The following is an 11,457-nucleotide window of genomic DNA, read 5'->3' on the forward strand; positions in this document are numbered from 1 at the left end:
TGCAATTTCTTGCCTCTTTGACCCTAAAGTGTTTTCAAAAGAGAGACAGGGTTGGGAGCTCCCTTTGCCAGAGTTTTAAACAGTTGCTCTCATTGTCTGCCCCCCTCTTTCCTCCCTCCTTCTTTTCCCTTCTTTGTGGAACTTTCTGTGTGAAAGTGTGAAAATTACAAATCCCGAGGAACTGTGATCAGAACTCTACCTAGGGAAACTTTAGACTATCCTTGCCATAAATATCTCTCCAAGGCAGCCTGACGTCAGAGGCTGGGAGGGAGGGAGAAGAGAGAGGAGAGAGGTTGGTCTGAAAGTGAAAACAGCAGTGGTTTCAATCTGAGTACTGTACAGTACAGAGAGGAAAGAGGAGGAGGAGGACAAGAGGCACTCTGTGTGGATTATAGAGCTACAGAAATCGGGGAGCCAGGACGAAGCTATGGGATACATGGTGTAAGTGCAACAGCCTTGGCCCCTCTGGTCTCTGTTTCATGCTGGTGGGAGGATGGGGGATGAAAAAAAGGAACAACATTCAGGAGATATATCTTCTTTTTAAAAACTTTCTTTACACTCTTAAGAGGGCTTGGAAAACATTGCTCTGCTATGGGCAAGCTGTTCTGTTTCTTCTAAGTGTACATAGGAACCGTGGACATTTGGGGTTCTGCTTCTGCTGTTGCTGTGTGTTTGTGTGTGTGTGTGTGTGTGTGTGTGTACGTGTTGGCACATTTGTATAAAGGAAATGTCTTTGGAAAACTTTAAGAGGAGAGGGGGAGAGAAAGATTTGTGGATTTGAAATCTGATTCCCTGATTGTCACAGGAGCATCAACCCAAAATGAACTCTCCCAACCCCTAAATACTGGCAACTTTCCTGTGGCTTTTCCCCAGTTCAGGGTCCCCAACTGGCTCCTTGGCTTGGTTGGGTTTTAACTCTTTCCAGACTCGTCTCCCAGCCATGCACAAGCTGTCTTGACTGCAGATGGGGCAGAGTGAGAAGTGTCTGTTCCCCCTCTTGGTGGTAGTGGAAGCTTTCTTTAGTCTGGTCCTGTGGCTTGAGCTACTCAGGAGGAAGAATGCCAGGGACTGGGGAAGGGAAAGGCATTTGGGAATAAGCTCCTTGAGTTTATAAGCCTCAGCATCCCCAGTTAGCTACTGCATAACTCTGTTGTTTGGGTTTGACATTTAGGGGAGTTTGTACTGTAATTTATGTAAGGAAGGAATCGATCTGGGGGACAGGTAATTTGTGAAGAAGATGAAAAGGAAGAGGAGGGGGAAGAAAAAGTGGAGAAGGAGGAGGAGGGAAAAGAGGAGGGGGAGGTGGCATAGACTCTGGCACAAGCTAGATCCCCAGAAGGCGGGGAGTGGGCTGGATGTCTCTGCCACATCTGTCCCACAGCAGTGTGGGTGCTGGGTACCCCGGGGAGTGTGCAGTGCCCCAAACAAGATGTGAGCCTGTAACATAAAGAGAAGTATCTGAGCTGTGGGGTGGAGAGAAAGATTTTTATCAAAATTGAACACAGATTGCTGAGGTCTGGGCTTAGTTAACCCTTCCCTCTGCCTTGTACACTCATCCAACATATTCTGATTAATGCAAGAATAGTTCTGCAGGGGAATAGATGGATGAATCCTTGTAGTTTTCCCTGAATTACATCTGAGAAGAGTGACATCCTTAAACCTGTAAAGATTTTTACATATTCTTTGACTTCCTCCCAACCCTATCTAAGCTCCTTAGTTTGGTGGCTGTTTTGGGGGAGATTTCTTTCTGAAGAATGGTTTTCATGAAGAAGGAGGCTTACCCTGGGACTTAACGTGAAAGAAACATGTTTTTACTCAGTATGGAAGAGGGGCAAAAATGGATTGGGTCAAGATTACACAATAACGGCTCTCTGATGTCAATAGTCAGTTTTGACAAACAAGAGACCACAGAAGAGATTATTTTCAGCTACCATTTAAGAGAGTTTCTTTCTGGTTTGGCATTTTACAACAAAAATTTTGGTGGGAGGGGGACTGAGGGAGTTGGTTGTTAGTATCCTTTGGGTTAGTTGATTGGAAAATTTACTAGATTCTTCTCATGTGAAAGAAATTCCGACAAGTGGACTTATGTCCTGAACTATTTTGGACTAAGATTATATTAAATATTAGACAAAATGATTTTTTTTCAGAATGAGAGAACTTAAGCAGAAGGAAATTATACAATTAATTCAAATCCTGGAGGACAATGCCATTTGGGTGTTTAGAATCCAAATGAAATTATTACGTGCAAATATGGGTATATGGGTATCAGCATTTGTATACTCATGTGTCTGTCTATGGTAATGTGCCCATGTATATGTACAATGGGAGAAAGAGGCTGGGGTGGGGAAAGGATGAGTGTTAGTGTGCACACTAGCTCATCCATTAATGAGGGTGATGCCTAAAAGCTATGCATTCATTTAAAAAGTTGTCCCATGCTACATCTATACTGCTTTTCAGACATCTTGATCTGGATGTCCAGTAGACATTTTAAAGTCAACATGCCCCAAATTGATCTTATTATCTTTCCTCCCATATGTCCTCCCCACCCCTTTCCAAACTTCTCTAGTCTCAAAACCCAGGTGTCACGCATGACTCCTAATTCTCCCTCATCAGTGGCCAAGGTCTGATTACATCTCTAAAGCATCTCCAAAACACCTTCGTTCTCTCCTCTGATACCGCAGAAAGGGCATAGGCCCTCACGTCCTCACAACCCGGCCTATTGCAACAACCTGAAGATTAGTCTGCCTGACCTAGGTCTCTCCCTACTCCAGTCCATCCTTGATGCAGCTCCTTAAAGCACAGGCACTACCATGTCATCCCTCTCTAACCAATAAACTCCAGTATCTTCCTGTGAGCTTCAGGACCAAATATTTGATTCAAATTTTCATAACCTACTCCCCCCACTTTCCAATCTTCTTCTACCTCACTCTTCCTCAAGCACTTTTATTTTGGTCTTTTTGGAGGGGGGAAGACAGGGCAATTGGGGTTAAATGACTTGCCCAAGGTCACACAGCTGTAAGTGTTAGGTGTCTGAGGCCAGACAGGTCCTCCTGACTCTTCACTGCACCACCTAGTTGCCCCCCCCGCCCAAGTACTTTTGATCCAGTTACATTGGATACAGTGATCTTGCTAGTCTCTAAAAAAGAGTCTCCAACCCTTGGTTCCAAGGCTGTGTCCCATGAATGAAATCCCTCTCCTTCCTCATCTCTACCTCCTGGCTTTCTTCAAGACCTAACTAAGATCCCACCTTCTACAGGAAGCCTTTTCCCATCCCTTTTAATCCTAGTGACTTCCCTCTGTTGATTATTTCTTACTTATCCTGTATATAGTTCATATGCACCTAGTTATTTGCCTGTTGTCTTCCCCCATTAGAATGTGAGTTCTGTGAGAACAGAACTTTCTTTTTTCTTTCTTTGTATTCCCAGACACTAGCACATCTGACACACAGTAGGTGCTTAATAAGTACTTATTGATTGACTGATTGATGGCTGTATGGTTCCCAAGAAATGAATGTGACTCACTGATAGAACATCAAAGTCTGGTAAGATGAGTGATCCTGAGGCAAAGCTTTTGAATAGCAATGGCTAGACAGAGTGGTACCCTACAGGGATAAAGAATGTATAGAACATTTTTTTGTTGTTGTTTAAAGCAGTTGGGGTTAAATAACTTGCCCAAGGTTACACAGCCAGTTTTTTTGTATGGGTGCTAAGTATCTGAGGCCAGAACCAATCCCAGGTCCTCCTGACTCAGGGGCCGGCGCTTTTACTGTGCCACCTCGCTGCCCCATGTATAGAACATTTTATAGAAGGGTTATTACCTAGAAAATTCTAAATTTTCTAATTCAGGGATACAAGAATACATAGTATGTTGTTGTGATCAAATAGGAAGAGAGTAGATAGTAACTTTGGAGAATGGTAGGGCAGGGTCCTTCTTCCAGTGAGAATTGCTCATGCTCCCTAATTCTTCTACCACTGATCCCCAAGAAAGTGAATATTACATGAGACAGGATAGATGCATTTATCACTAAGTTACCTTGAATCTAGGGGATAAATGATTAGGCTATGCCAAAGATACGAACATAGGTGGGCATCTAGAAAGTGGGGATGTGAAGGAAGGATGATTTATGGACTAGAAACTTTATCAAAGGATCATAGAAGTAGAAGTAGGAGGAACTTGGAAGCCATCTAGTACCACCCCTTTTGTTGTACAGACTAGGAAACTGAGACCCAAGGAGATTAAGTGACTTGCCAAGTTCCCAAAATTATTATCAGAAGTGGGATTTGAATCCTGATCCTTTGGCTCCTAACCAGAGCTTTTTCTCTTATATTAACAAAAGCAGTCAACTGATAATATTTTAAAATTAATCTTTTTATCACTTCCTGTCAAAACAAATAAAAATCCTTGGGTTAGAAGAGCACTAAATGTTAAGAAGAATTAGACCTCCATGATAGTCTTGCTGTAGGCTAATGAATTCTCAGCTAACATCAAAAGTAAGAGACTTGAGAAAAGGAATCCAACTTGGCAATGGCTTTTTTTTTGTTGGTGTGGTTTTGCAGTCAATGGGGTCCTGACCATTGTTTGTAGTTACAAAGAGGTATATTCTAGATGGAAAAGGTACTTATTATTTCTTCTGTTTGGAACATATCATCTAGACAACCACTAGACATTTCAAGGTGAATTTCCCATAGATATCTCAAACTCAACATGTCCAAGTTGAAATTCATTATCCTCTCCCTCTCCCCAACTTTCCCTTCTTCCAAATTTCCTTATTTCTCTTGAAGATGTCATCATTCTTGTAGGCTCCTGGATTCATAACCTTGGCATTATCTTCAATCCTCATTATCTCTTAAACATATCCAAATACCCAATCAATTGGCAATTCTTGCCTTTTCTTCTTTTACGACAACCCTTGCATCCGACCCTTTCTCTCTACCCATATGACCACCACCTTGCTTTAGGCCCTACTCATCTCTCACCTAGAGTATTACAATATCTTCCTAATTAGACTCCCTGCCTAAAACCTCTCCCCATTCCTGTCCATCTTCCACACGCTATTAGAGTGATTTTCCTTAATTGCAAATCTTATCATGTCATTCTCCCACTCAATAAACTCCAATGGCTCCCTAGTGTCTCTAGGATAAAAGGTAAACCCCTCTGTTTAGCTTTTTAAAACCATCACCACCTGTCTTTCCAACCTCATTATACATTATTCCTCCCTTTGCACTATGAAGTCCATCAAAATGTCCTTCCTTCTCTTCCTCTCACATGGCATGTCAGGTCTCATCATCATGCCTTAGCCCTATCTACAGATATGTCTGTAATGTATTCCCTTCTAACTTGTGACTCAGAACAAGTACCATCTTCTCCATGGAGCTTTCCTGGTATTAGGTAGGTAGGTATTAGGTAGGTAACCTTACCTAATGGCCATCCTCTCTCATTATTTTCTGTTTAATATATGGACTGGTTTTCTCCATTGAATATAAACTCCTGAAGTGTAATAATTGTTTCATTCTTTCTACTGATATTCTCAACACTTTGCATGCTATTTGGTGCTTAGTACTTGAGTCAATAGCTTTTTTGAAGCGTCTACTATATGCCAGATATTGTACTAAGTGCTGGAGATAAAAGAAAGGCAATAGTAGTCCTTGTCCTCCAAGAGCTCACAATCAAATGGAGAGAGACAATACATAAAGAACTATGTAAAACAGGACAAATTTGGAGATAATTTCTTTTGTTCTTCTTTTTTGCTTTTTGGAGGGGGGAAGGTAGGGCAATTGGGGTTAAGTGATTTTCCCAAGGTCACATAGCTAGTTTTGTGTTACGTGTCTGAGGCCAGATTGAACTCAAGTCTTCCTGACTCCAGGGCTGGTGCTCTATTCACTGCGCCACCTAGGCATCCCCTGATAATTTCAAAGAAACTTGTCGTTGTTTAGCCACATTTGACTCTTAGTGACCCCATTTGTGGTTTTCTTGGCAAAGATATTGAAGTGGTTTGCCATTTTTCATTTCCTTTACAGATGAGAAAACTGAAGCAAACAGGGTTAAGTGACTTGCCCAGGGTTACATAGCTAGTAAGTGTCTGAGATCAAATTTGAACTCAGGAAAATGAATCTTCCTGACTCCAGACCTGGCACCTCTATTCACCACACCACCTAAATGACCCAGTTTCAAAGAGAAAACACTAGCAATTAAGGAAGGCCAGTAGAGGCTTCTTACAGAAGGTAGGATTTTATCTGAGACTTGAAGGAAAGCAGAGAAGCCAGGAGGCAGAGACAAGGACAGATAGCATTCAAGGTCTAGAGGTACAGTTGGTGAAAATGCAGTTTCTGAAAATGGAGTATCTTGTGCGAGGAACAGCAAGGAAGCTGTCATCACTGAATTGTAGAGTATATGAAGGTGTAAGAAGACTGAGTCAGAGCTTAATAAATGCTTGTTGATTTACCGGTTGATTGATTGATTGCTGACATTTTGATGATGAAAAGCCTCTCCAGGCTGGAAACTCTTCTATTTACATTTAGCCATGAAGAATGATTTGCATTTCCTCTAAGGCTCAAGTCAGTTTCAACTTGTACTTTATAACCAGGAAAAATTGTACATCAGTAAACATAGTACCAGATTTATTGATCAGAGACCAGGATTTGAATTCCAGTTCTGCTGTATGGGATTCATACAGTATTTATGAGACTTGATATCCTCATTTCTAACTTTGTTACTTAATTTCTGTAAGCCTTGATTTTTATAGATGTAAAATGAGGGCAATAATATTCATACTACTGAGTTAGCAGTGTTATTCCAAAAATCAAATGAAATTGTTTTTGTTTAGTCATGTCTGATTCTTTGTGACCCCATTTGGAGTTTTCTTGGTAGTTGTGGCAACTTTTTGCCATTATAGAAATGGCAAATGCCATTTCCTTCTCATTTTACAGATGAGAAAACTGAGGCAAACAGGGTTAAGTGATTTGCCCAGGGTCACACAGGTAGTAAATTTCAGGAGCAAGATTTGAACTTAGGAAGTTGAATTTTTCTAACTTCAGGCCGGGTGTTACATCCACTGAACCACCTGGCTGCCCCAATGAAATTATATTTCTATCTATCTATCTATCTATCTATCTATCTATCTATCTATCTATCTATCTATCTATCTATCTATCATCTATCTACTAGCAAGCTATCTAATCAACTATCTATCTGCCTGTCTATCTGTCTGTCTCTGGGTCTGTCCCTCGGTCTGTCTCTTGGTCTGTCTCTCTGTGTGTCTGTCTGCCTACATAAAGCACTTTAGAAGCATTAAAGCCCTGAATCATTCTCAAATATCATTATTCCCCATCCTTCTGGGTTGTGGAGACATTGAACTCTGGATCTCGTCAGTTAGGTGCATTTTTCTGCCCAAAGACCATTCACAAGAGTTTCCATTGCTACTTTCACAGTTCTAGAACAGAGACCAACAGTGCAATCTCTAAGCAGATCCATAGCCATGTAAACCTTGCTGGCTTGAGGGTTGTGGAAGGAAGGAATGAGTTAGATACCTTGAGTACTGCAGATATTTAACGTGGGCTATCATTACTCTATCTGTCTGAGATTTGGAAGATTGACTTTAGGGCAGAAGATGCCCATTGATCATTAATAACAATGCTCAGAGTCAAGTACAGAAGAGACTTTCATGAGACTCAATGAATTTAAAAGGTCTGGACACTCATAAATATCCAATTCCAGGGGTGGGGCCCAGGATAGAGAATTTGGCTTGAATTTTCTCTTCTCCCTGATTTGCTCCAAGGTGAACAATGGATCTATCAGAGAATGAGAACAGTATTAAACTGCTCTCTTGCTGAGGGAGCAGTTATAGGCTTTCCAGGCCTATTCAATATCTTCTAAGAGATCCTTCATTTTGACATTTATATCTATGTCTTTGAAGTGCACATTTGTTTCTATTCAAGTTTTTACTATAATCATGTCCTGGGATGACTTTTCAGCTTTTAAAAGACTAGCTAATGGCCAACTTCTCCAGAGATGTTCTAGTCAAGGAAAATGTGAACCTATCTAATGGTATGTAATGGCAAAATATGCTTCCCCATGTCTCCTCACTGGATTTTTTAAAAACTGTGATGATTTTAAAATGTTATGGTAGAAGTGTGAGTGATACCTAGTTTCTCTCTTCCCTCTCTCTACTCCCTAAAATTCATCTCCAGAAAATCATTCCAGGTCTGAGGTACTCAATGGGTCAGTATCCTGTCAAAACTTGAGAGCAATAGCCCCCACCAAGGTACTTCCTTTTACAGGGCCAGAGAACACATTAATTCAAAGCAAAAGGCATTTAATCAAATAGTATAACAAATCAAGTGGCAAAAAAGAATCTTCATACTTAAATGGAATATACGTTCCCATGTGTTACTACACTATCTGTTAGTAGGGCACATGTATAGAAGATATATTTGGCTGGGTCACATGTATGAATTTCACATACATGTGTGACCAGATATGTGCATGAAAGGGTAAATCTCCAACACGAAAGACTTACTGCCATCCTCTGGTGATAAAATACTTTTGTTCTATAATTAATGTTACATTAACTTGAGTCTCCGGTGGATGACCTTACTTGTTTTATGGTCACTGAACTGTTTTCTACTACTATCTACTATAGCTATTGCTAGTCAGCCTCTTAATTACTAACTGCTGACTTTTTCTATTTGCTGTGGTGTTGTAGCTTTTAAGTTTCCTCCTGGAAAGAAAGGGTTAAAGGTTGTAGGGAATTGAGCTATGTACCATAAGGAACCTGATAGTAAGCAAAGGTCATTAGAAGCTCCAGTCTAAATTTAAGTCAATTACTTTGATTTCTTTTCCTTTGATGCAGACTTAAAGACCCTGACATCAGCCAACTACTTGACTTTGGATTAGAAAATTCCTCTTCATTGCCTGCCTGTATCTTCAATATTCACAAGAACATCATGGGAGATAAGGCGAACCTTGTGTGAGAGGGTTGAGGTGTGACCTCCCCTCAGATCTTAAAATGCTCCCTGACTGTCATGCAAATCAACCTGAGGGCAAGAATGAAAGAGCTAAATGAAGCTAAGAAGGCTAGGCTACCATCTTTGTTCCATATTGTGTCATACTTAACTTGTTGCTCAGTTGTTCAGTTGTGTCCAACTCTTTGTGACCCCATGGACCATAGCATGCCAGGTTCTTCTATCCTCCACCATCTTTTGAAGTCTGTCCAAGTTCATGTTCATTGTTTCCAAGACATTATCTATCCATCTTATCATCTGCTATCCTCTTCTCCTTTTGCTTTTGATCTTTCCCAACAGTGGGGTCTTTTCCAATGAATTCTGTCTTCTCATTTTGTGTCCAAAGTATTTAAGCTTCAGCTTTAGTATTTGAACTTCCAATGAATAACCTTTTTAATTTCTTTAAATATTGACTTATTTGACCTTCTTGCTCTCCAAAGGACTCTCAAAACTCTTCTGTAGCACCACAGTTTGAAATCATTGATTTTGGGGCAGCTAGGTGGTGCAGTGAATAGAGGACTGGCCCTGGAGTCAGGAGAACCTGAGTTCAAATCTGGCCTCAGACACTTAACACAAAAATAGCTGTGTGACCTTGGGCAAGTCACTTAACCCCAATTGCCCTACTTTCCCCTCTCCAAAAAGCAAAAAACAAAAGAAGAAGAAAAAGAGAAATCATTGATTTTATGATGCTCAGCTTTTCTTATACTCAAACTCTCACAGTCATACATTACTTCTGGGAAAACCTTAGCTTTCCCTAGTCTAAGGACTTTTGTCGGCAAGGTGATGTCTCTGCTTTTGGTCAGCACAAAAGTGATAGAAATATATCCACAAATGTATTTTCTCTCTGGGTCTCTTCATTACAATGATAATACTATTCTGTATTCATTCATGCTTATTCAGCTAAGTAGTTTTGCAGTATTTTTAATATTTTATTTTATCTAAGAATAATTTTTGTTGTTGATGTTCAGTCATGTCCAACTCTTTGTGACCCCATTTGGGGTTTTCTTGGCAAAGACACTGAAAGTGATTTTCCATTTGCTTCTCCAGCTCATTTTACAGCTGAGGAAATGAAGGGAAACAGGGTTAAGTGACTTGTCCACGATTACACAGCTTGTATGTGTCTGAGGCCAGCTTTGACCACGTGAAGATGAGTATTCCTGACTCCAAGCCAGGCTCCCTATCCACTATGCTACCTAGTGCCCAGCAGCATCATGGACAACATCAAATGATGTATAATACAACATTTTCTATTTTATTTTGGAGTGGTTCATATAATATTGATTTATTTCTTTGTCTGACTTAAACTAGTGCTTCATTAAGGAAATAAGGAGAAAGCCACTATGGTAGGAGTGTCAGCTGGTTTTTTAAGGAAGTGGGGCCCAGTCTTTGGCAATGGTGCTGGAAGTTTTGACATACTTCCCATTGCCCTGCCTTTCTGATCTAGCATCATTCCATTCTTTGGTGAATGTAGAGGTGAAGAGTAATGTTTTAATTTAAACAATAATTGCATCATTTTAAATTTATCAGTAAAGTTGTTTTTGTTGCAGTACAGTGGAAAGAATGTCAGCCTGGAGTCAGTGGACCTAAATTCAAATCTTGGCTCTGTTACTTATTAGCTGTGTGACCTTGGGAAAGCCCTCTGACTTCTTTTCCTCAGTTTCCTTATCTGTTAAAAGGCAGGTTGGATTAACTGACCTTTATATTCCCTTCTATCTCTAAACTATGGGCATCATATTCTAACCTCAAGCCTGAATCATTTGACTGGCCAGTTTTCAAACTTGGATTAATCTTGTGTATTGTTGACTCCCTTGGAGTAAAATGGTCCATCTGTCCATATAACTGTAATAGTTATAATAATAATAACAACTAACATTTATATAATGTTCACTATGTGCTAAACGCTTTAAAAATTATACAACAAACCTGGGAAGTAGGTGCTGCTATTGTCTCCATGTTATAGATAAGGAAACTGAGGCAAACAGAAAGTTATATGACTCATGCAGGGTAACAGGGCTAGTAAGTGCCTGAGGTCTGATTTGAATTCAGGTCTTCCTGATTCTGGGTCTAGCACTCTAAGCCCACTCTCTGCCCCACTTGGCTTCCATAGAGCAGTTGTTTTTTTGTTTTTTTATTGGTGACTCCAACGGGTTTCTTTATCCTCTTCCATGCCCATTCTTCCTTCTTCTAGTCTCCTCTGGCCCTTTAGTAAGTCTATAATACATTGGAGGAATATATGATAAATGGGCTTTGGAAGATTGTTTTAATCAATAATGACTTCTGGCCATATTTTGAAACATATACTTCGTTTTTTCATCTCTCCTCCCTTTTAATGTATGTTCAGGTAAAAGTTTGTGTTCTATCTTGAATGTGTTCTAGACATTATCTGATTTCCCCATAAATACAATCATTCTGTGACTATATCAGATAGGACATTTGCCCTGCCCTTCATCACCTTTGT

At 40.3% G+C, this 11,457-nt stretch overlaps 1 protein-coding gene across 2 annotated transcripts in view; it reads left to right on the forward strand.

The window, feature by feature from the left end:
• The first annotated feature begins 249 nt into the window (after window positions 1-249).
• DAAM2 (dishevelled associated activator of morphogenesis 2) overlaps window positions 250-11,457 on the forward strand; it is a 161,672-nt gene continuing 150,464 nt past the window's right edge. For both annotated transcript variants that reach the window (XM_069073618.1, XM_069073620.1), the window contains exon 1: window positions 250-441. The gene's annotated coding sequence lies outside the window, so the exon portion shown is untranslated. The remainder of the gene's footprint in view (window positions 442-11,457) is intronic.

This window comes from Petaurus breviceps, unplaced genomic scaffold, assembly GCF_028583685.1.
Source record: "Petaurus breviceps papuanus isolate PSGF00001 unplaced genomic scaffold, PetGlider_PUasm1.0 90865, whole genome shotgun sequence".
In the NCBI taxonomy this organism is placed as follows: Eukaryota; Metazoa; Chordata; class Mammalia; order Diprotodontia; family Petauridae; genus Petaurus; species Petaurus breviceps.